At 43.2% G+C, this 26373-nt stretch overlaps 1 protein-coding gene across 2 annotated transcripts in view; it reads left to right on the top strand.

The window, feature by feature from the left end:
• Window positions 1-10103: 10103 nt before the first annotated feature.
• Window positions 10104-26373, top strand: part of APBA1 (amyloid beta precursor protein binding family A member 1) — a 233862-nt gene continuing 217592 nt past the window's right edge. For both annotated transcript variants that reach the window (XM_082613977.1, XM_082613976.1), the window contains exon 1: window positions 10104-10288. The gene's annotated coding sequence lies outside the window, so the exon portion shown is untranslated. The remainder of the gene's footprint in view (window positions 10289-26373) is intronic.

Raw genomic sequence — 26373 nt, 5'->3', positions numbered from 1 at the left:
TTATCTTTGAGTCAAGAGAGATACTTATAACTTTTTTTCAGAGGCTACTGAATTCTAGTAAAACTAGTAATGAAGGAAAAAGTAATTATTTTAAAGGGAAATCACTTCAGTAGTCTCCTTGAACAACCTAGCTGGAGTAATTGGAAGGATAGTTAGTAAATATATCAACCAGCCAACAAATATTTGATGAATACTTCATAGGAACTTTTATTATATGCTAGGTGTTTGGTGGAAGGAACAGAAATGGAATATAACTGACATTTGGTCACTAATCTTTAAGTGTTCATGAACTAGTTGGGGAGGTGATACAACATACCCAAAACAAAACACCTAACAGAAAATAGGAATAAAGCGGTGATTTTTTTTTTTTTTTTTTGCGGTATGTGGGCCTCTCACTGTTGTGGCCTCTCCCGTTGTGGAGCACAGGCTCCGGATGTGCAGGCTCAGCGGCCATGGCTCACAGGCCCAGCCGCTCTGCGGCATATGGGATCCTCCCGGACCGGGGCACGAACCCGTATCCCCTGCATCGGCAGGCAGACTCTCAACCACTGCGCCACCAGGGAGGCCCTGAAGCGGTGATTTTTAAAGTACACTTCCATATATCAGTGTTATTGTAGAAACGGTACTGAGGTGATCTGCCCAAAATGAATAATGGTAGCCTATTTCTTGGTTTATGAACTGATAAAAGAAAAGAACTGTTTATTGGAATTTTCTCAATTTTATATTTTTATCCTACACAACTTCCTTAGACAATTGATGCTTACTACCTTTTCTCTATTAGTAAGACGGCAAAAAGATATAAATCTGTAGCAAACACATATTAAGAGAAAAATTTTCTGACATTGCTGAGCACTTCATTTCACAGCTTCTTATTTTTAAGTAAATACACTTCTGGTTGCAATGTTATATTTTATCTAGAACACACAGTCATATTTTCTTCCAGTAAAATTGTTCCTAGTGTGTAGGATGAATTAAATATATCAATATTTTATGCTGTTCCTATGAGATGACCATAATATTCAGTTGTCTTACTACTGAAATAAATTGGGAAACAACCAAGTGCATAAGCAGATGTTAAACAGAATGAGAAAACAATTATATCAGTTTTTGTCTACTTATACCCTGACATTCCATAGAGGCTGTAAGGCTCCCAATGCTTCAAACAAATGCTCAGACATTAAAGTACATCAATTAGAGCAACATAGTCTGAAAGCATTTTCTTGAAGTATGTGGTATTTGAAATAAGCCTGGAAGGATAAGTCAAATCTGGAAAAATGTTTTAGAAATGCAAAGTGACCCAACCATTTATTTTCGGATGCCACCAGGCATCTGGTGGTAATGTTTTTAAGTTTTACAGCCACATTTTTAGTAACCTTATTTTTTCAAATTGTTAAGGTCATGTGTACACTGTAAAAAAAATTTTAAAACTACTAAAACACAGAAAGAGGGAAAGAACACCTAATACTTGAGAGGACTACTACTAACATTTTGATGTACCTTTTATTCTGTGCACTTTTTAAAAGTTGTGATCAGACTTCCCTGGTGGCGCAGTGGTTAAGAATATGCCTGCCAATGCAGGGGACGTGGGTTCGAGTGCTGGTCCAGGAAGATCCCACATGCCACAGAGCAACTAAGCCCATGTGCCACAACTACTGAGACTGTGCTCTAGAGGCTGCAAGCCACAACTACTGAGCCTGTGTGCCATAACTACTGAAGCCCGCGCACCTAGAGCCCGTGCTCCGCGGCAAGAGAAGCCACCACAATGAGAAGACCACACACCACAATGAAGAGTAGCCCCCACTTGCCACAACTAGGGAAAGCCGGTGCACAGCAAGGAAGACCCAATGCAGCCAAAAATAAATTAAAAAAAAAAAAAAGTTGTGATCAACTGTCTACCTAATTTTGTATACCGATTTTTAAAAACCGTGATGAGAATAAAACTAAAAGCTGGTTCTTTGAGAAGATAAACAAAATTGATAAACCATTAGCCAGACTTATCAAGAAAAAAAGGGAGAAGACTCAAATCAATAGAATTAGAAATGAAAAAGGAGAAGTAAAAACTGACACTGTAGAAATACAAAATATCATGAGAGATTACTACAAGCGACTGTATGCCAATAAAATGGACCACCGGGAACAAATGGACAAATTTTAGAAATGCACAACCTTCCGAGACTGAACCAGGAAGAAATAGAAAATATGAACAGACCAATCACAAGCACTGAAATTGAAACCGTGATTAAAAATCTTCCAACAAACAAAAGCCCAGGACCAGATGGCTTCACAGGCAAATTCTATCAAACATTTAGAGAAGAGCTAACACCTATCCTTCTCAAACTCTTCCAAAATATACCAGAGGGAGGAACACTCCCAAACTCATTCTACGAGGCCACCATCACCCTGATACCAAAACCAGACAAAGATGTCACAAAGAAAGAAAACTACAGGCCAATATCACTGATGAACATAGACACAAAAATCCTCAACAAAATACTAGCAAACAGAATACAACAGCACATTAAAAGGATCATACACCATGATCAAGTGGGGTTTATTCCAGGAATGCAAGGATTCTTCAATATGCTCAAATCAATCAACATGATACACCATATTAACAAACTGAAGGAGAAAAACCATATGATCATCTCAATAGATGCAGAGAAAGCTTTCGACAAAGTTCAACACCCATTTATGATAAAAACCCTGCAGAAAGTAGGCATAGAGGGAACTTTCCTCAACATAATAAAGGCCATATATGACAAACCCACAGCCAAAATCGTCCTCAATGGTGAAAAACTGAAACCATTTCCACTAAGATCAGGAACAAGACAAGGTTGCCCACTCTCACCACTCTTATCCAACATAGTTTTGGAAGTTTTAGCCACAGCAATAAGAGAAGAAAAAGAAATAAAAGGAATCCAAACTGGAAAAGAAGAAGTAAAGCTGTCACCACTGTTTGCAGATGACATGATACTATACATAGAGAAACCTAAAGATGCTACCAGAAAACTACTAGAGCTGATCAATGAATTTGGTAAAGTAACAGGATACAAAATTAATGCACAGAAATCTCTGGCATTCTTATATACTAATGATGAAAAATCTGAAAGTGAAATTAAGAAAACACTCCCATTTACCACTGCAACAAAAAGAATAAAATATCTAGGAATAAACCTACCTAAGGAGACAAAAGACCTGTATGCAGAAAATTATAAGACAATGATGAAAGAAATTAAAGATGATACAAATAGATGGAGAGATATACCCTGTTCTTGGACTGGAAGAAGCAACATTGTGAAAATGACTGTACTACCCAAAGCAATCTACAGATTCAATGCAATCCCTATCAAACTACCACTAGCATTTTCACAGAACTAGAACAAAAAATTTCAAAATTTGTATGGAAACACAAAAGACCCCGAATAGCCAAAGCAATCTTGAGAAAGAAAAACGGAGCTGGAGGAATCAGGCTCCCTGACTTCAGACCATACTACAAAGCTATAGTAATCAAGACAGTATGGTACTGGCACAGAAACAGAAATATAGATCAGTGGAACAGGATAGAAAGCCCAGAGATAAACCCATGCACATATGGTCACCTTATCTTTGATAAAGGAGGTAAGAACATACAGTGGAGAAGAGACAGCCTCCTCAATAAGTGGTGCTGGGAAAACTGGACAGCTACATGTAAAAGAATGAAATTAGAACACACCCTAACACCATACACAAAAATAAACTCAAAATGGATTAAAGACCTAAATGTAAGGACAGACACTATCAAACTCTTAGAGGAAAACATAGGCAGAACACTCCAATACATAAATCACAGCAAGATCCTTCTTGACGCACCTCCTAGAGAAATGGAAATAAAAATAAAAATAAACAAATGGGACCTAATGAAATTTAAAAGCTTTTGCACAGCAAAGGAAACCATAAACAAGACGAAAAGACAACCTTCAGAATGGGAGAATATATTTTCAAATGAAGCAACTGACAAAGGATTAATCTCCAAAATTTACAAGCAGCTCATGCAGCTCAACATTAAAAAATCAAACAACCCAATCCAAAAATGGGCAGAAGACCTAAATAGACATTTCTCCAAAGAAGATATACAGATTGCCAACAGACATGAAAGAATGCTCAACATCATTAATCATTAGAGAAATGCAAATCAAAATGACAATGAGATATCATCTCACACGGGTCAGAATGGCCATCATAAAAACATCTAGAAACAGTAAATGCTGGAGAGGGTGTGGAGAAAAGGGAACCCTTTTGCACTGCTGGTGGGAATTTAGATTGATACAGCCTCTATGGAGAACAGTATGGAGGTTCCTTAAAAAACTAAAAATAGAACTACCATACGACCCAGCAATCCCATTACTGGGCATATACCCTGAGAAAAGCATAATTCAAAAAGAGTCATGTACCAAAATGTTCATTGCAGTACTATTTACAATAGCCAGGACACGGTAGCAACCGAAGTGTCCATCAGCAGATGAATGGATAAAGAAGATTTGGCACATATATACAATGGGATATTACTCAGCCATAAAAAGGAATGAAACTGAGTTATTTGTAGTGAGGTGGATGGACCCAGAGACTGTCATACAGAGTGAAGTAAGTCAGAAAGAGAAAAACAAATACCGTATGCTAACACACATATATGGAATCTTAAAAAAAAAAAAAAAGGTCATGAAGAACGTAGGGGCAAGATGGGAATAAAGATGCAGACCTACTAGAGAATGGACTTGAGGATACGGAGAGGTGAAAGGGTAAGCTGGGACAAAGTGAGAGAGTGGCATGGACATATATACACTACCAAATGTAAAATAGATAGCTAGTGGGAAGCAGTAGCATAGCAGAGGGAGATCAGCTCGGTGGTTTGTGACCACCTAGAGGGGTGGGATAGAGAGGGTGGGAGGCAGGGAGATGCAAGAAGGAAGAGATATGGGGACATATGTATATGTATAAGTGATTTACTTTGTGATAAAGCAGAAACTAACACACCATTGTAAAGCAATTATACTCCAATAAAGATGTTAAAAAAAAAACTGATGAGAACTTAAGCTTTAGTTTTTTTCATATTATTAAAAAAATCTGTGGATATAACATTTTTAATGGCTGCATAATATAACACTGTAAAGACATATTAATATATGTGACAATTCCCTTATTATTGTATATTTATGTTAAATTTTCTCATTTTTCTCTGGTATAAGCATAAGATGAACAAGATAGTTGCTTTCCTCTATTTCCCGCTCTTTGTGGTAATACTTAGGTCTGCTCTATCCTTAATCAACCACGTGGTTTGAGGAGGATCGACCCAGCTCCACGGGTGGGAGTCTTGCCGCTGGCCATGGAGGTTGGTTCAGGGACGGGCACATAACCATTTAAACAAGACAATATGTTCCCATGACATTCTTCATTTAGAAACTCCATTTTCAGTTGTAGACTTACTATGTGTGGAACCAGAATATTTTCCAATGGGTCAGATAAGCATAGCCACAGTACAAAATTCAGGTGGGAATCATTAAAAGGCACAGTGATTGTGATTCAAGGAAGAGAGAGAGGGAGCCTGACCTGTTTGGGGAATAGAAAAGACGGGGATCTGTCTGAAGCCAGGATGGAATGTATGTCTAGAGAAAAAGCTGGTGAAATAAGAATCAGCGTGTAAAAGTAAATTCACTGAAATTTAGGATATGTCCATTTCATAATTGTTTATTTTGTCCATACATTTAAAATTCTGTGACAAAATAACTATACTGTAGATTAGAAAGGTTGCTAGATTATCAAATGTTAGCAAAACTGATATCCTCAAGAAAAACCTCATTACCTGAAGGTTTCTGACTGTTTGTCCTATATACAACCACAGCTCATAAGACAAACTCAGGGACTGAGATAGAAAGAAGGCAATCACCAAGCAACTTTCTGAAATCAAGCAAAAGTATCTACCACTACCCTAAGAGACATGTCCAGTTTGGGCTGTCCAGAATCATAACAGAGGCTGAAAGACATGGTCACACTCTTTTGAAGTGTGAATGAATTTAGTGAATCCTGGTATCTTCAGGTCTTTGCTGACAAAAAGAAACCTAAATGAATGAAAGATCATGGATCCCTGCCCTCTTATCAAGTGAACAAACCGTGCTTATACCACTAAGATATACTTGTAAGTACAGGGCAGGCTGATGAGTTCGGGAACTTGTAGATCACACTAAAGGAAATTATGAAATTATCTGTGAGCCAGTGGGAGACAAACTTGAGTGTGCTTGTAATAGGAGGCTCTAGACTGGCATGCACAGAGACTTCAGATCCACATGCAATGGTGGACAAGGCCTGAATTTAAACTCAAGTCACTTGGCACAGTGTCTATAGTATTGTACCCACTACAATGGCTGGCAGGGTGCCAGTATTTTATATCCTGGCTTCTGAAACATTGAACAGCAGTTCTGACCCTTGTTAAAATAGGTGGATACAAATATTTGAAGTGGCTTATAAGAATACCTATAATAAAGCAGAAAAATACCAATAAACAAGGCCCAGGAAAACTATAGATAGAACAGAAAAACAAGACCAAGGGAAGAACTATGACATAGATATTAATATCATATGGGGGGCTTCCCTGGTGGCGCAGTGGTTGAGAGTCCGCCTGCCGATGCAGGGGACACGGGTGCGTGCCCCGGTCCGGGAGGATCCCACATGCCGTGGAGCGGATAGGCCCGTGAGCCATGGCCACTAGGTCTGCTCATCCGGAGCCTGTGCTCCACAACGGGAGAGGCCACATCAGTGAGAGGCCCGTGTACCGGAAAAAAAAAAAATCATATGGATCTACCCATTTCCTACAATGACCTGCAAATTTGGCTTGAGTTTCCTGTCAGCCAAGGCACAAAGAGTAACATGAGCACTTCAGACAGTTTGTGCTCTCCAAAAGAAATAGGCATCTCTGTGTTTCTTCGTGGGAGGGTGGCGGGAAGAGGAGGGAGTGAGTTTCCAAAATGTGAATATTTGGTAACTTATTAGTTTTGGAGGTCTCTAAGCTGCCATTATAACAATGATTATTTTCTTTTATATGGCACTTAATACTTCACAGAGTAATTTCACTCACTTTCTTTAATCTACACAAAAATCCTGTGATGCAAGATTTGAAGAAAAGATATTATATTATTAAAGTAATAATGCATCTCTCATTCATGCATCAAGGAATTTTGCCTCACTGTAAGCACAGCACAAAAGCAGAAAATAAGCAGAAAGATCACGGAGATAACAAACCAAATGGCACCAAGCGGTATGCACAGAAAAAGCCTTTCACTCAGAACCTACATCCCCTTACTGAACCTGAAATTCTAACAAGATTAGTTAATTTCTTTCCTAAACCACAGCAGATTAAAAGTAACAAAATAGGGACTATTACAGAGAGGCACTCTGAAAGGCCCCCAAACTGGTACGCATGAAAGCAGAGGGAAGAACTAAAAGCAAACAGAAGAGCAGTCAGCGTAAAGACTAAAAACTCTAAATACTCACCAAGCATATAGGCAGGGATGTGTCATGGGGCTCAGATTCTCTCTGCCCTGGACCCTACCCTCCATGAATCACTTCTTCACATCACTACCTCACCCATCTTTAAAGAACTAAAATGTGATCATGATCACTCACTCCCAACTCTTACAGCCTTTCAGTGACCTTCCAAGACTCACAAGATAAAATCCTTAAAATCCTTATTCAAAAAGCCCCACAAGGGGCTTCCCTGGTGGCGCAGTGGTTAAGAGTCCGCCTGCCGATGCAGGGCACACGGGTTCGTGCCCCGGTCCGGGAAGATCCCACATGACGTGGAGCGGCTGGGCCCGTGAGCCATGGCCGCTGAGCCTGCACGTCCGGAGCCTGTGCTCCGCAACGGGAGAGGCCACAACAGTGAGAGGCCCGCGTACCGCAAAAAAAAAAAAAAAAAAAAAAAAAAAGGCCCACAGGGTTCTACAGTTTCTGGCTGCTGCTGCCTGCCTCTCCCACCCGGCTTTCCTTCCCTCTCACTTCAGCACCACCTGGGTGGGCTTCTACACATTTCCTTCCTTCTGTCTACCTGTAAGTGTCTCAGTGCTGCCTCTCCTGGGCAACTTGAAAGGTCACCTCCCCAGAAATGCTTACCCAATCCTGGAGAATATATTAGGTTTCTCTGTGAACCCTTAGCACCTTTGCATTTGAGAACTGATCGTGGTTGCACTTATTAGTCTGATTGTTTAATACCTGTTTCCTCCAGTGTACTGAGAGCTCTGGGAGAACAAGGACCTTGTCTGGAGCACATGTCGAATAAATATTTGCTGGAAAAAAAAATGGAAATGTAAGGTCACAGGGCAAGTATGTTACATCTTCCTAGTATATAATATTTCAATTTTACTAGAAGATCTTTTTTTGTTGTTGTAATGTTTTTTTTTATTGGAGTATAATTGCTTAACAATGGTGTGTTAGTTTCTGCTTTATAACAAAGTGAATCAGTTATACATATACATATGTTCCCATATCTCTTCCCTCTTGCGTCTCCCTCCCTCCCACCCTCCCTATCCCACCCCTCCAGGCGGTCACAAAGCACCGAGCTGATCTCCCTGTGCTATGCGGCTGCTTCCCACTAGCTATCTATTTTACATTTGGTAGTGTATATATGTCCATGCCATTCCCGCACTTTGTCCCAGCTTACCGTTCCCCCTCCCCATATCCTCAAGTCCATTCTCTAGTAGGTCTGTGTCTTTATTCCCATCTTACCCCTAGGTTCTTCATGACATTTTTTTTTTCTTCTTAAATTCCATATATATGTGTTAGCATACGGTATTTTAAAAGATCTTTTTGAGGAGGGGAAGTTATTATTTGCTTTATTAAAGTGAAAAAGAGATTCATTGTGGAGTAGGACGCAAATTCATATGAATTTTAAAACTGAAACACAAAACTTCAAGAATGCTTCAGGCTACATACCCAGGTTTTTCTGTGCTAAAATAATATGGAAACACGATGTGATAGATCTCTTTCCCAAGGGATCTAGATAACCAAAGCTTATCTTCATTTTACTAGATGAGAATACGTGTATGAAGATGGCTTTGCAAACTATAAGGCTTTGTGCAAATATCATTTCTTATTATTGCTGAGAAATCTGTGAAGAGGGGAAGTGATTTCGCCCATATTACACTGCCAATTACAGGTGAGGCCGGCGCCAGAACCCAGGTCTCCCGAGGCCTGTCCGTCCCACTGCTTTTCATTAACGCAGAGCGCCTGTCACCTGGTCCCTGCTGCAAAGGTCCCCTCCCTTACTCCCTTCCAGGCATATCTGGGGCTGATGCCCTAAGCCAGGCTCAAATACACTCCCGGCATCATAATCCAGAGGCTTCTTGCTCTTTCTCGCAGGACTGGGCAGCTCCCCTCAAGGGCTGCAAACGCGGCCCAAACCCGAGCAGCTCTCTCCCTAGCGGCGGAAACGCAGAACTGCAGCGCGCTCCAGAGACACCGGCAACCCCATTTTCTTAGGGGGGCCTTGTGCGCCTGCCTGGCCGCGCAGTGCAGGCAGCGTTCAAGGGGCCGGAGAAGCGGGAAAGCTCGGTAGTAACTCAGGAAAGGGAACACCCCTCAGGGGCCGACGCGGCGGCTGGGCTTCGTGGTCCCGAGAGCAAAGGTTGGCCACAGCTGCTGCTGAGGAAGCCGGGGACCCCTCTGGGCTTCTACCGAGGAGGGTGGAGGTGCCGCAGCCGCATTTCCCGCTCCGTGCGCCGGGCCGGGAGCCGGAGGGGGTCCGGGGAGCTCCAGTGGGGCCCGCGCAACCCAGGACGCGCCCGCCCGAGCTGGGGCGCGATGGGCTGGGAAAGGCAGTAACGCCCCTCACGCCCACCCGCGCCGGGAGAGTGGAGCTTCAGGGGCGGTGCATGGAAGACTCCGCCCCGCGGCTTCGGGCTCGCGCACCGCGCGTGCGCGCAGGTGGGCGTGGGAGGCGAGGGCGCTCCTAGCACGCGGCGTGCGCGCGCGCTCCCCTCGGCGCCCTCCCTCGCCAGCCCGCCGGCTCAGCCCAGGCGCGCGTCACTAGGGGTGGGGAGAAGGGGGTGGGGCCGCGGGAGCGGAGGGGCCCGAGCGCCGGCTGCGGAGCCCCAGCTGTAGCTGGGCGAGGGCGGCTGCGGTCGCGGCGGCGGCGACGGCGGGAGAAGATGGTGGCGCTGGAGGTAGGAGCGGCTGGAGTGGAGCTTTATTCCCAGCCTCGGCACCAACGCTGTCGTTAGCGCCGCCTGCTCCCGCGGGCCCGCGGACCCAGCTGTCAGGCAAGGTACCACAGCGAGGGACTGGTGGGTGAATGCGGGGTCCCCGGTGCTGATGCTGCCCCCGATGGAGACCCGGTCCTCGCCTAAGGGCGCCCCTGGGCGCCTGCAAGGAATAATAGTGCGGTTGAGAGGGGACAGCCGGCGACATCCAGGGGGCAATGACTTGAGCCATCGAGCTAACGGGGCGGGGGAAGGGGGCGCTGAGGGTAGGTGGTGTCCAGTGCGCGCTGAGATGCGGTGCTTTGGGGGCAGCGGCGGGCCTGATGACAGTCATGGCAGGAGTGTGTGTGTGTGTGTGTGTGTGTGTGTGTGTGTGTGTGTGTGTAAAAGGTAGAGCCGAAGGGATGGGGGTGGCGTACGGTGTTGGGGGAAGGTGTTGGGAGATGACATTTCCAGGAATCCCCGCTAGGATCCCTCAGCTCTCGGCTGACTTCTCCGGGAGAGAGTGTGGTGATGGCAAACGTGAAGTGGGCAGGATGCACTTGGTGTCTGAATGTGGAGGGAGGCATTGGGGTGGTGCGGATTTGTAAAATCCCATGTGTGTGAATCTGTGTACATGTGTATACTCGTGTGATTGCATACTGCTCTCCAAACCCGGAGATCTGCGGGTGCCCTGACTTGCTGCCACCCGTTAACTGTAGGACAGTGTTCGTTATTTCGACCCTGCAACTCTGAGCACAGTCTCGGTTCTGCTCCTGCCGCGTGGATGCCCGGGTGTAGGGATTCTCACTTCCCTTTGCTTCCCCTCACTTCCCCCTTTTTTCACATGTCTCTTGACATGGGGATGTGGAAGTGTGCATGTGGCTTTGGGCACATGGCAGGGAAACAGGATAATGGTTACCCTTTCTGGGCTTGCTGGCATCCAGGTTTTGAAGGGAGCTTCCATCCTGTGACACTTCACCTCTCCTCAGCCCCTGTTCTGTAAGGGTCTTAGATGCCCTGACTCTGCAGTTTCTATTGTTTATCTCTTGTCTGACCTGAAGGAAAGGGTCTTTAATGGTCACAACCTTCTCTCTGTCCCCACAACTTTGAATGTCAACTAGACCTTCTTCCACATTTAAACACTGGAAATCTTATGGCTGAAGAATATGGTCTTTTTTGTGGGTTCTTGTAGAATGAACTCTGGAGGTGTGTATAAGAGATGGAGGTAGTATTTAAAAAGAAGAAAAAGATCATACTGAGAAATGTTTGGTATCCCCCCGCCTCCAGCCTTGGTCAGCGTCACACAGGCAGGGCGTTTTCCTTAGGAAAGGGGATACTTTATTTCTACTGCTGGTGACATCCACTCTTCCAGCCTTCACAATGATTAGGTGGTACCATGAATTATTCGGGAACTGAAATCCCCAAAGACCCATGGTGATGGGGTCCCAGGTCAGTGTGTCTGCTTTCCTAGCCAATGTAGCCTGCTAGTACGGAATTTGGAAAATGTCAAGCTGGCAATAAGTCACCCAGTGGGAGCCAGGACACAGAATTGCATCCAAAGTCTATAGCTGTTTAATTGTTTCTGTGTGATAAAGATAGGCTTGTGTGGGGTTGGGCAGAGAGAGACAGGAAAGGAGATAGCATATTCATATGTGAGCCCACTGCAGTTTGACTCCCCAGCTCCTGTATTTCTCCTGCGGTATTTATAGGAATGAATGCACCTTTACACTTAATATCTTGATAGTTCTTTGTTAAAATGTTGTGGGACTAGATTAACCTGCTTAGAACCTATTTTAATTGTAACACCTTAGATTCTACTGCATTGCTGTCAGAATCCAAACTGGCTGCCTGGGTCCTCTTGAAGAGCCTGTAGCAGTCATAGCTACACAAGTAAGTATACAACATGTTGGCATCAGACGTTTCTATCTCCTTTAAAAAATTTTTGTTTTGTTTTGTTTTGCAGAGGTTGCACTGAAAATAATAGAACCAGGGCTGTCCACATATGTTTTTTTCTTCTCTTAATTAATGATGATCTGTAGACCAGGTTTTCTTGGAGCTGTGAGCATTAAAGTAAATTTCCTCATGTCCTTCAAGTCAAGCTTTCTAAAATTTTAATATGAGGTTGTTGGATCGCATCCAAGGTTTAAGGATAGATTTATAAAAATGGATTTGGAATCTTAGTTCTTTACTCTCTTATTAGTTCTGCCAGTTTCTTTCTGAGAAAAGTACTTTGGAATGTAAAAGGCATTCTAAGAGGTTTTAGCTTTTTTTAAAAAAAGTTGTCGTCTTTATATTTGCAAGTAAAATACGGAGATATCAGTGTCTTACAAGGAAGTTTAAGAATGTTAGCAATTATCAAGGTAAATCAACTGTTTAGAAAAAGAATAATTATACAACAGCACAATTGATGACTCAGGAATTAGTGATTTCCTTTCTAAGGTAACTGTGATGATTTTTAAAATGCAATGCCCAGCTTTCTAAAGATTGGACTATTAAGGTTAATGATACAGCTTGAATCCTGTAATTCAGTCTGGTAAACAGTTGTACCTTTTGCTGTAGCCTGCAGCAAGTAATTTGTTTTGCATGGATGTGTCTTCACTTAAAGGAGCATTAATTCTTTTCTTTTCAACTATTGGGTCTTTTAAAGAAGTTTGTTTTTCGGAAGACTTGGGAATAAAAGGTGTCTGAAAATTGACCTTTGGGGCCAGAAGGAATAAACTATGGTACCGTGGGGGAGGTGGGATTTACATCCTGCAAGGAAAAAGTAATTGTTGTTACAGTTGAGAGAATTTCAAGCACTAAAACCCAAAGTTAACCCTTTGGGTCACAATGATTAATTTACAAACGTTTGTTAGTTGCCTACTACATCTCAGGCAGTGTATACCTTTGGATAGGGTTTGGGAAATGTTACGGGGGCTGGAGATTTGAAGAATAAGGAGACTTAGATCCTGCCCAGAGGAAGTTCATGGCCAGGAAGGAGAGACAGGGCATGCATATAACGAACTACAAGAATGGTGGAAAATGGTTAAGTGCTGAAAAAGCTATACGCCTGTAGAGCTGTAGGAGTTCACAGGATACAGCAATGACTTCAGAAGGAAGAATCAAGAAAGATTTCTTGGAAGAGGGAGCCTTTGAACTCTGATTTACATAGGTGGAGTTTGGGCTGCCGGGGAAGGAAGGGCATGCTCGGGGGAGGAACAGTTCAGCAAAGGTGGAAATTGTGTGCCCATTCAGGGAACAGAATGGTATGCTTACAAATTCTTTCTCAGTAAAAATGGGGGAAAAAAAAAGAATGATGTGCTTTGGCTGGAGCGTAGGAGATGCCCAGAGATGAAGTGAGAGGTAAGGTAAGAAAGAGAGGGTCACTCAAGGCTGTGGGGCAACTTTTCTGTGGATTGTATTCAGTAACTGCCAGGGAGCCTTGGAAGGTTTCTGAGGAGGAAGGTTGACAGGACCAGAACTGTGCTTCAGGGTGCTAATCCTGAAGCATTGTGTCGGATGTATGAACTGAGGATAGAATGGCAGTAGCTAGACCAGATAGACTCTATTGTCAAATTAAGGGCAAGAGGAAATGAGACAGTGGGAGTGAAGGGGAGAGGGCAGACTCAAGAGACAAGGCGCAAGAATAACCTGAACACTGAGCAGGGAAGTCAGAGGTCATTGTCAGGCTCAGCTGAGAGAATGCTTGGGTCATTGTCAAGAAGGAGCTTCAGAGGAGGATGAGGAAGAGGGGAAAAAAGAAGTTTCATTTTGGGCCTGACAGGTTTGTCCAAATGAAGGGACTACAATACAGGGGTAGGTCTTGGAGAGAGGTTAGAGCTACAAATAGAGATTTGTAAGTCATCTACTTAGAAGCAATTTTAATGTCTCAGGAATGGCCAATAAAGAAAATGGAGCAAGAAGAGGCAAAGGCTAAGGGTGGGATCCTTGGGGGATGTCTGTGGGTTGGAGAGGAAAAGAGAAAAAAGCGGATATGAACAATGTTAAACAAGGGGTAGTTGGAGGAATGTGGTGGCAGTAGTGTGGTGTCATGGAGGCTGGGAAAGGTGAGGGGAGCACCGTCGTTCCTATAGCACGGCACAAGGGGATGAGGGTGCAGTGAAGGAAGAGCCATTGGATTTGACTCCTGGCGTTCCTTGATTATCTTGAGGCAGGTAGAAGTGTAGCCAGGCTGTGAGGGGTTAAAGAGGAGAGGGTGATGCACATGGAAGAAGTGAGGACAGACTTCCTTTTTTAAAAAAATTTATTTATTTATTTATTTATTTATTTTTGTCTGTGTTGGGTCTTCGTTTCTGTGCGAGGGCTTTCTCTAGTCGCGGCAAGTGGGGGCCCCTCTTCATCGCAGTGCGCAGGCCTCTCACTGTCGCGGCCTCTCCCGTTGGGGAGCACAGGCTCCAGACGCGCAGGCTCAGTAGTTGTGGCTCACGGGACTAATTGCTCTGCGGCATGTGGGGTCTTCCCAGACCAGGCCTCGAACCCATGTCCCCTGCATCGGCAGGCGGACTCTCAACCACTGCGCCACCAGGGAAGCCTCAGACTTCCTTTTTAATAAGTGGGGTGAAGGAGAAGGAGAGAGAGTTTACTACATCAAAGGTAGGGTGTAGTATAGGGAAAGTAAGTTTTTAGTATAAGAAGATCTGAGCCTACTTTATAAGCGGAGGAGAAGAAACCATTGAAGGGAAAAGAGATCAGAAATGTAAGGGAGAGGCGAAACTGATGGGACAGAATCTTTAAAAAGATGGGACTCTTCAAAGGAGGGACTCTTTTGAGACAGAAGCATGGGAACTTTGCGTTAGAAAGAAAGGAATTTGGCTATAGTCTTCTAAGTCAAGTCAGAGAGAGGGAGGGCAGGTTGAGGTCATGGGTAGAATAATAAAGACTTGGACTAAGTGCTGTGGAAATGTAGTGGTGAGTCAATGGGGTGAATAAAAGATTATCACGCAACTATGAGGGCCTCCTGTGTTTGGAGAGCATGAATTTGTGGTGGAACCAGTTAGCCCTATGTAATTAGTTTGATGACCACTTATGTAATTTTTGTTATTAAAATTAATAACATTAAATGTTGATAAATACAGTGGTTCCTCCTTCCCTTAAACTCAATGAAAAGAGAAAATTGTTTGCCTTTAAAATTAGCTGAATAAAAGACTCCACCTGAAGTATTTCCTGTGACTATTTTCTCTCAGGGATTGCCGACTTCAATAAATAATGGGGGAAAATGTAAGTGTTTTTAAAAAGATGAACTTTCCCTATCTGTAATGGCAGAATGTTGCAAAAGAAAAATCAAGTGTAGCACTTCACCCAACACCATCATAAGCACACAATAGGTATTTTTTGCATGAATACATGAATAAGTTATATTTTTTAGTAAAGTAGGTACAGTATCTAAGATCTAAAATTTCAGGATTTCTTTCCTATTTACACTTTGGACATTGAATGAGTTGCATTCCATGGCCTGTTCAAGTTTATGACAAAATTAAAACTTTTATTTATTCATACCTGCTATACACATTGAAGCTTTACAAAAGTTTTTTTCACAAAATAATTTTGTACCCTTTAGACCCTTGAGTTATAGGGTCATGTCATGATTCCAGACAAGTATATAGAAATTCGACTGTGGTGAGTGATGATTTTGAGGTTCTAATGATGAAATCATTTATTCATTCCTTCAACAAATGTTCGCTGAGCACCTTCTCTCTTCCATTCACTATTCTTGGTGCAAGGGATACAGCAGGGGGGAGAAAGTCCCTACTACCACTGACCTTTTAGAGGGAGGAGATTAAAACATAAATAAGCACATATATAATATGTCAGGTGGCAGTGCATGCTATGAAGAAGAAAGCAAGGAAGGAATAGAGTGTGGTGATGTAGGGGTTGCTGTTATTTTATATGGAGTGATCAGGAAAGGCCTTGAGCAGAGAGAGCTTAAAGAGCTGAAAGAGTGAGCCATGCAGGTATTTGAGGGCACGGCCTTCCAGGCAGAGAATGTCAAGAGCAAAGGGCCTGAGATGGGAACATGCTTGGCATGATTAAGGAAGCCTCACTGGTTTCCTTGCTTCACCTGGCCATGTAGTGTCACACATGGTACCTGGAGCGGTCACTTAGGGACCCTGCAATGTGATGCCTTGCCTTCAGGTATTGAATCAGTTGCCCGTAAGGCTGTATCACACGTACCATGTTTGGGCTGACCTGTGGGTGAGTCAGTGCTGAGTTTATAAAAAGATAAATGTCCTCAATCACATGTTTGAGTTAGAAAATTTGAAGAGTGGCTGTGTCTGAGTGGTGATGAAATACTAGTCAGCTGGAAGTAGTCCCTCTCTTGGAACTGCGCATCCCTTTTCTGTGGCCTGAATCTTCTTCAGTGATAGGGTTCCTTTTCTTCTTCCATCTTTCATGTCTCATTCTCAAGTCTAAGGTCTTTGAAACTAGAACTATATTTTGTTCATCTGGGCATACCCTGCAACCCATAGAAAAACTCTTTGCATTAGTGAGGGATCATCAAATATTTATTGAAAGGAATGGATGAGGTATTTCCCAAGATCTATTCAGTTGTAAAGAATGAGGGTAAAGCTCTTTTACCTTGATTCCTGCAGACACCTGTTTTTCAAAGAGGACACAAAATCACCACATGATGCTAAGTAGTTTATGCATGCAGGGCTTGAGATGAGGACTTGGGTACAACTAGTCTATTTGGGAGGTGATCCCAAGAAGCACACGTGAAAGAATGGAGAAAATGAGACAGGGAAGGAAGGAAAACCAGTAAGAAAAGAGGCAGATTACTGAGCAGATTAACATTGTGGGCAATGGAGGCTCTGTTCTTTATGATTGTCCACGAAGCAGTGGGGAAACTGGGATTTTATCCACAATTTAATACTGGGGGCATTAAGTTCCCAGCACTTTAGTGCTGCCAGTATTAGCCTGAGCAAGCTTTGGAGGCACCAGAGAAAGCCGTTGGGTAGCTAAGCAGAGAGGAAAAGTGGGCTAGAGGCGGGAAGCTGTCAGTGTGCAGGGGAACTGTCCGTCAGAGCTACAGGTGAACTCCCAGGTGGGCTGAGGGGACAGCACAACAACAGCCTCTGTTGCATATGGCACAGGGATATCATAGGGAATTTTTAACAGATAAGAATTTGTTTGATAGCAGTTACTGGTATCTCATTTTAGGGATTTTAATGTATTTTAACAGCTTCCTACTCTTCAGGTTCACTCACAAGCCAACTATTGACAATCCTCAATTATCTGGGATGGAGATTACCACATATGCCCATGTATAAGGTACCCTTGATTATGAGGTGGTCCCCAATTTTCCAACGAGGTGGTTTTTTAAATGGCTTTGCATCAACTTGAATAAGCACGTGTTAGGGATGTAAATAAAGGATGAAATATCTATATATATTTATTAATCTACTTGCATATATTTTAACTCACATTATATAAAATTAGTAATTTAAAAATATGACATTCTTTGGGGCTTCCCTGATGGCACAGTGGTTAAGAATTTGCCTGCCAATGCAGGGTACACGGGTTCAAGCCCTGGTCCAGGAAGATCCCACGTGCCGCGGAGCAACTAAGCCCATGTGCCACGACTACTGAGCCTGCTCTCTAGAGCCTGAGAGCCACAACTACTGAGCCCGCATGCCACAACTACTGAAGCCCGCACTCCTAGAGCCCATGCTCCATAACAAGAAAAGCCACTACAATGAAAAGCCCATGTACTGCAACAAAGAGTAGCCCCCGCTCATCACAACTAGAGAAAGCCTGTGCACAGCAACGAAGACCCAATGCAGCCAAAAATAAATAAATAAAATAAAATTAAAACATGACATTCTTCTCCTTTTGCACTTCACAAAATCATTTCTTCAAATGCTTTGACTTCAAAGTCTTTTTCATCAGTAGGCCACTTTCAGCATATTCATTTCTATCTAACTCATTTGAAATGTAGTACTTCTTGAATTTCCGTATGATGTTGCCCCTGTACACTTAATTCTAAGCCCTGTGTGCCCATTCACATAGTGTAAGAACAATTGTTTTTTTCCTTTCTTCCTATAGGCGTATATTCCTGCTCTCCACAACCCAGCACTTCTGCATGGCTTGTAGGACATCCAATACAGGCAGTTCTGAAGGAGTATATTCTTAAATTGGTGTTAAAATCTTGGCCCCCTTCATTCAGTCAGTCATCTATTCTATTTCAATCCTATGACCTCCATAAGCATCCCTATCTAGTATTGATTGCAGTTGTTTCTGGCTATCTTCTCCAAATAGTTCTCAAGTAACCTCTGAAACGTACATCTCCTTTTCATAAAATCTTCAGTCTTACCAGGTAAATGTTTCTGACATGGTTTCTCCCTTTAAAATCAGTTGCCATCACTTCCAGGATTAATGAATTGCTTGATTTCAGTTCCTGTTATCTTGGAGATAATAGGCTTTTTGCTTTTTGGCATTCAGAAGAGAGTGATTGAGGGAATGCCTCTTAGGATGGGAGACTTCATATGGAGTTAAATACAAGGTGACTTTCTCTTTTCCGAAATCTAATTTTGGGGGGACTAGGAATCTCATCTTATTTTGTATACACCAAGTAATCATGGGGGTTGTTCAAGTATAGTGGTGGTAAAAGCCATCCCTGCCCACTGTTTGCTCTCCAGCCTCCTCTTCTGCTCCATGGTGGATTAATTAGTGTGAAAAATACTTCAGTGATTTTGTTTCATGAAGCAGGTGATCAGCCATTGTTCTGAACAATGTAACCATTTATGTTTCTGACTTTTGATAAATTTTGTATCTCAAGATCAATTCTGTATTAATTTAAAGATACACTTTATTTTAGAGAAGAGGTATACATGAAAAGGCGTGCATAAATCCTTTATCCTGTAAATTGTAGCATATCTTAAATGCAAAGGAAGAGCTTATCATTTAAAGAAATTCCACTTATCAGGAATAATAATTACCCTCTCATGTGGCTATTCAATGAATTAGGATTTTTATACTGGATTTACCTACATGGATCACACTCTATTTCAGTGCCTTTAAACTTGTTTGACCACGATCTCTAGTGAGAATACCATTTACATCATAGCCTAGCAACATAGATGAGTGTGTGTAAACACACACATACACAAACATATAACTGAAACAAAAGATTCACTTAACAATACTTGTCCTTTATTATGTGTAATGCACTTGGATATTTTCTGTTCTATTCTATATGGTTGTTAACCCAGTAAACTGATTTCAGCTCTAATGGGTCCTGACAAGCAGTTTAAGAAACAGTGTTCTGTTGTATTACATCCATCAGAAGAGTCCTTATTTCCTTATAGTATGAAATAATTTCACATCAGAGAGTTTTTAAAATTTGTTTCAAATTATTAGCATATTTGGATATTTGGTGGTATGAGTGTAGGAGGTCACAGTAATACTAAAGGGAAATTTATTTTTGAGTAGATGTTTTATTTCCCAAAGACGAAATATTAGTGTGGAAAGTGGAGCAAGATGAATGGATTGGTTCTTAACTCCAGCGGCTTTCCTGGGCTGTATGAACCGTGCTCAGGCCCTGGGTCCCGACTGCATTGCTGGACTGATCATCACTCATGGGTCTGGTCAATCTCTCCTCATGGTTCTTTCCTGCCCTTCTCCCTTCCTGTCTCTTTCTCAAACCACTGCCCCCAAACCCCAGGAGTTCTAGATGTTCAGTTCAATTACTTAATTCTCAATTTCAACCTAACATTTCTTCCTAGATGTAAAACTAGTTTTTACACCCACTTCTCTTCCAAATAGCTTGAAAGTACAAGAGTCTTTTTTTCCTGAGCTAATACCTAGGAGGGTTTTTTTTCCTAAAGGAGCTAGAATTTGTTCCACAGGTGGAATTTTTCCAGAGTGTTGGGTGGTATGAAAGTCTAACCTAGTCTGATGTTCGGGTGTGATTGCACTCTTTATGGCTCTCCTGTTGTCTAGTGGAAGGACATGTCAATTCCTGTTTTCAAAGCCCAGTAGGCTCCCCGTCCAGTGAATGAAAGCAGGTTAACATCATAGCTACGAAGTGCCAGGTGCTGTGCTAAGCACTATACATACACAGTTAACTCATTTGCTTCTCATACTGACCTCACTTACTCTTCATAACTGTATCGGGAGAGGACTTATGTTACCGATAGGACTTGAGTCTCTCAGAGGTTCTCTCAATGACTAAAGGGCAGGGCCAGAGAGACTCACCTCGGGTCCAGGGATGGGAGCAGGCCCTGACAGCTCCTGTCTCCTTTGTCCTGGGCCCAGCAGAAGCCCTCCACACCAGCTGTCCAGCTGGACTCCCTTGTTTATGGTGCCCTTGCCCCATCTGGGATGTCTGTGTATGCGTAGCTGTTGCACCAGCATCTCTCCAATCTCTGCACCCTGGGGTAGAAAGGCTCAAGACAGATGTAATGTGGTACTGCCACTGATTAGCTACCAACATTGAACAAGTCTCCAGATTGGGCTGAGCCTCAGCTTCCCCAGCGGTAAAAGGGGGGAATGATGGAACCTGCCCTTCCCTTCTCATCCCCCAAAGGGCCACTGGGAGGGTCACATGGGCTATCAAGGGCTATAGGAAAGTAAGGTAGATGTGTCACTTCCCTCATAATGACCTTGGGCAGAAGTGACATCTCCCTCCTCTAGGCTAGGGGTTGGCAAACTGTTTCTGCACGTGGCCAGATAGTAAATAGGTTCCGAGGGGCCACACGGTCTCTGTCACAACTTCTCAGCTCTGCTGTTGTGGTGCAAATTCAGTGGTGGGCAATGTGTAAAGCAATGAGCAGGGTGGTGCTCCAATAAAACTTTATTTCTGGATGCTGAAATTTGAATTTCGTATCACTTTCACTTGTCACAAAATTTTGATTCCTCCCTTGATTTTTTTCCAGCCATCTAAAAATGTAAAACCACTCCTAACTCCCAGGCACTGGGCCAGATACGTTGCGTGGAACTTAGCTTGCTGACTCCCGTGTACATGTTCACAGCACTTTGTACCACTTGTTACTGAGCAACTCCAGTTCACTTTGGACTGCAGCAATGCGTGCTCACTCTATTCCATCCCTCTCTTGTCCTTCCAAAATATACATCCACCCACTGACATTTTTTTTTTTTTTTTTTTTTTTTGTGGTACGCAGGCCTCTCACTGTTGTGTTGTCCTCTCCTGTTGTGGAGCACAGGCTCCAGACGCGCAGGCTCAGCGGCCATGGCTCATGGGCCCAGCCGCTCCGCGGCATGTGGGATCTTCCCGGACCGGGGCACGAACCTGTGTCCCCTGCATTGGCAGGCGGACTCTCAACCACTGCGCCACCAGGGAAGCCCCCACTGACATTTTTTCATCTCCTTTAGCACTGGGAAGGCTAATAGCACGTAGATACTCTGCACACATATACACACATATATAGTATATGCTGAATACATATTTGTTGAATATATGATTTATATGATAAGAAAATCTGCTACTTTTCTACGTATCTTATTTTTCCATCTTTAAAAGGAATTCTGTCTATTTTCTAGTAAACCTTTGGGAATGATTAAGTTAACATTTTGTAATTAAATTTAAGGGCTTTAAGAATCATGTTTTTCCCCGCTGCTATTAACCAAAAAAGGAAAAGAATGTCAGGGAAGAAAGAAGGGGAAAGCAAACAGACAAAACAAAACCAACATTTCAGCATAAAAAGGGCTTATTAGAGTATAACTGAAGTGGCCAAACGTTTAGCTTTGGTCCCTGGGGCTTTCTGTCACTCTAGGAGCTCTGGAGGCTGACGTGCTTTGTGCCTCAGCTGCCAGCAGCCCTGCTTTTTGCTGTGCTTTCCCAAAAATTTAACTCAGGGGCCAGAACTCTGCATTTGGCTATACATAAAGATAGAATGTATTTTATCTTTTCATCTGTATTTTCTCAACAGGTATCAAGGAGTCACATCTCTTAAGAGCAAAGCCTTGAACACAACTCCTGTTTTATTTCTTAGTAGGTATATAGGCTCGGGTGTGGCAGTATTAGGAAATATATAAATCTAAAATTTTCTTCTCAAAATAAGATGGACAGAAACTGGATGGTGGAATTACAGCATGCATGTGTGTTATTTTTCCAAATAGTCTGTGATGAAGATATTACGCTGTGTTCTGTCATGAGGAAATTAAATATATGTGCGTGTACGTGTGTGTGTATTTAAGGAGGGGGAAGGAATATGCTAGAAAATTGGAACCAAAATCATTAATAGTCTATGCCCCTTATTAAAATCTGTTAAGGAAAAAAAACAGTTAGGTCAGCTTTCAAATAAGCACTTACCTTTTTTAGTCTGCCGAAACATATTAACCTGGAGAAAAGATCCATGGCTGGTGTAAAAGAAATTATCAAGTGTGCTTTCGACTTGGCGTAAGTTGTTACTGCTCTGGTAGCTGCTGTCTAGCCTTGAAGACAGAATGTTAATCCAGTGTTAGAAGTGCATATTACATTTAAGTCATGTGAGGTATTCGAAGCCTGCTTGGGGAAGAATGGAGCCTGAGGCGCTCAGGATTTTGTTCCCTATTATGTCTGAGCTGCTGAGACACAACATACCACTTACTGACAGTGCAAAGACCGTTTTCAAAATTACTCTAGGTGGATAGAGGCCAAGGGGGCGAGGGAGAGGGGCAGGCTTACCTGGGAACTGCAAGGTGGGGACGTGGTAATTACCCATCTGTCTGCGGTTTCTTGTGTGGCATGAGGCTCCCCTTGATGAAGTAGAGACTGTGCTTATGAAGGTGGATAATTAAGGTTTTGTTCATTATGTTATCTGCACAGTGAATCTTACCTTTTCTTCTTTTACTGAGTAAATTTCTTCCTTTCTTACAGCCCCCTCCTCCTTCTTTCTTCCGCTTGGGGAACTACAGTGGGCTCTTTTACATCTCATGTCTTATTTGGATGGGTCCCTTCCATGCCAGAGGTTTTCCGCTAATGTTTGGTCATCATGGATTGTCCATTCATATTAAGGCTGTGACACCGAAGATGGTCAGGCATCTGTATTAGTTGGCAGGGTTTGTAAAGGTCTTAGGTTGGGCTCCCCAGAGCAGACACTGAAAAGAGGGTTGGTGTGTGCAGGCACTGCTTTATTAAAGAGATGCTCCCAGAGGAGACTGGGAAGGGAGGGGAGAGGCAGTCAAACAGGGTATGATCTCAAAGGCACGAGGGTGGGGAAGCTCTGGTATGATATGGCCTCAGGACTGTCCCCACCAGAGTCAGTGGGGTTGGCAGTACAGACTCCATACCTGTCAGTCATTGGGTAAAGGCCCTGGGTGTGAGGGGGTACTGTGGGGAGGGGGACATACATTCTCAGGTATTTCTGGTTCTCTGTTTGAAAAAGCAAAGCTAGTGCAGCCCTCCCCAAAAGAGTCATAGGTGCTGGCTGTTGACTGGGTGGGGATTTGGATGTGATGCCAACATTGTCCACCACCAGACCAGTGGCTTCTCCTTGGAGTGGTCGGCCAGGGAGCCAGTTCAGCTGCTTCCCTGGGAATCCCCAAATGCCAGTCTTTTTCCTGAGAAGTGGCTGCTGGCTTCTGGTGATATGTGTGTGTCACATCGAGCAGAGGGCTGGGATCCAACTGTCTGGTTACAGTGAATCGCCTGTTTCCATAGCCTTCTGTACCTCCATCCTTTGCCAGGCCTGTATCCCTGGGGTTCTACAGTCTAGTCCCTTCCAAAGAAATGTGTTAAAATCTCGTTTGTAGATATTCTCTCTCCTATTCTCTTTGTGGCTTTATGGCTTATCTCTGCCTTTATACTCATGTAAGTGGGATCTTGGGAGGAAAAGGATAAAAATGTACACAGTCAAGTTGTCACCTTTAACCAGGAGCCACTCAAAATAAAAGCTAAAGTAGAATTGTGGACTGAAAAATATATCTGAATAAAATACACACATCTACATATGTACATATATATGCTTAAACATTTATATTCCTGCAACTCCATGGAACTACACTAATAGTTGGGAAGTAGCCAATCTTAGTATCACCTAGCAAAGTGGTATATTAGCCAAAAGGAAAAGTTACAATCTGTTACAATCATTAGCTGGGTACTGTGAGTCAATGGTTGTTGTTGCTATCTTTGGGCTAAGCAAGAGGACTTCTGTCTTCCCCAGTATTTTTGTATAGTACCACCAGACGTGGTAAACTGCAGATGTCAGCATGAACCCTGGTTCCCATGTTATCACATCAGAGTTCATCTTGGCAGTTAACCAGTAAACAGAAACCTAAGTACTAATAACTTTGACAGGCTCCAAAACACTGTCTTGTTATTTAGGGAATCTTGAATTAAAGAAACTGCCCTCTGTGTAGAATAGGTTTGTGGAACACGGGTTAGGCTCCGTAGGGTGCACAGAGCCACCCTCCCCCATTCTTCTTACATGGCTCCTTCAGGTCTACTTAACAGACTTGCTTTCTCTTCCCTGTTGGAATCCAGTCTTGGGCAGGTTCTTTAGATTTCCCTCTCTTGAGTGGTGAAAAGTTAAATCCAGTCTACTGATCACATAATATAATCCAGTGTAATAATAAAAATTCCAAACTCCTGCCCCATTCCTGACTTTTAAAAATTGCACAGTAACCTGAGCGCAGTATAGAAATCTCAAGTGTATAGTTTGTTGAATTTTCATGCATCTTAAAACCCATATAACTAGCGCTTAGATGAGATAGAGAACACATCCTAACCCTCTCACTCGCCCCCCAGGCTCCCTCTTGGCCCTTCCCAGTTAATATCAACCAGCACCCCAAAGGTAACCACTAATTTGACCTCTATCACCATAGAGCATTTTGCCTGCTTTTAACTTCATATACGTGGAATCATAGAGTAGGTAACCTTTTGTGTCTGACTTTTTTGTTCAATACTGTTTTCAAGATTCATCTATGTTGTCGTATGTATCAGTAGTTCATTCCTTTTTATTGCTGTTTGGTAATCCATTGTGTGAATATACTGAGTTTATTTTCCATTCTTCTGTTGAAGGACAGTTGGGTTATCTCACTGTGAACATCCTTGCACGTTTATTTTGGCGCACATAAGCCCTCATTTCTATAGGAGTGGAATGGCTGAGTCGTAGAACAAGTGTACATTTAGATTTTGCGCTATCCCCCATAGGTTTTCCAAGGTGGTTGGACCCATTTACTGCCCCAGCAGTGGCTTCTGAGAGCTGCGGTTAGCCTCCGTCCTCGTCAGCGCCTGGTTTCACACCATTCATTTAGCTCTAGCGGTGCTGGTAGGTGTGTAGTGGTGTTAGACAAGCAGAGTGTTCAACTTCACCTCCTCCAGCTCAAGCAGGCTGCTTCTGTGGAGCCCACAGGAAACACATGTCGCTGTTCCACTGGCAGTACAAGTGCCTTTTGCTGCAAACACAGCCCCCTCTCCCTTTGCCCTGCTGGTTCTGACTAGCTTTTTGATTTCTCGAAGCCAGAGTCAGATAACAACACCTGGGTCCCCAAACTCCAGAGGGCCTATGTCAAGCTCCCGGAGTTTTTCTTGAAGCCTCTTTGCTTGGTGTGTTAGTCTGCTAGGGCTGCCATAACAGACTACCACAGACTGAGTGGCTTGTCCAATAGAAATCAACTTTCTCACCGTTCTGGAGGCTGGAAGTCCAAGATCAAGGTGTTGGCAGGCCTTTTTCCTCAGCTTGCAGACAGCCACCTAGTCTCTGTGTCTTTACATGGTCCTTTTCTCATGTGTGCACATACTTGATGTCTCTTCCTTTTCTTAAAAGGACACCAGCCGTGTTGGATTAGGGCCCCAACCTTATGACCTCATTTAACTTTACCTCTTTAACGGCCCTCTCTCCAAATACAGTCACACTGGGGGTTGAGGCTTCAGCGTGTCGGGGCGGGGGGCACACAGTTCAGTCCATAACACTTGGTTTGGTGTGTACATGGGAAGAGTTCTCCGCCAACTGTGCAACAACACATGAAGTACTCACATGGCGGTCAGTTTTGTTCAATCAGAATATAATTGGTCATGATTTAAATTACTAGTTGGGAAGATTTTTTTTTTTATAATAGGAGTAAAACACATACAGTAAAGTACAAAAAGTATGTACATCTTTAGTGTACAGTTTGAGGAATTTTCCATATGTATAAACCTGTGTAACCACCACCCAAATCAGGGTGTAGAACATTGCCAGCACCCCATCAATTCCCCCAGCCTCTACTTGTTCCCCCCTCCCCAGAG

This window comes from Mesoplodon mirus, assembly GCF_964341445.2.
Source record: "Mesoplodon mirus genome assembly, chromosome: 1".
In the NCBI taxonomy this organism is placed as follows: Eukaryota; Metazoa; Chordata; class Mammalia; order Artiodactyla; family Ziphiidae; genus Mesoplodon; species Mesoplodon mirus.
Note: the sequence above shows the minus strand (reverse complement) of the source record. Positions and strands in the feature narration are given on the sequence as shown.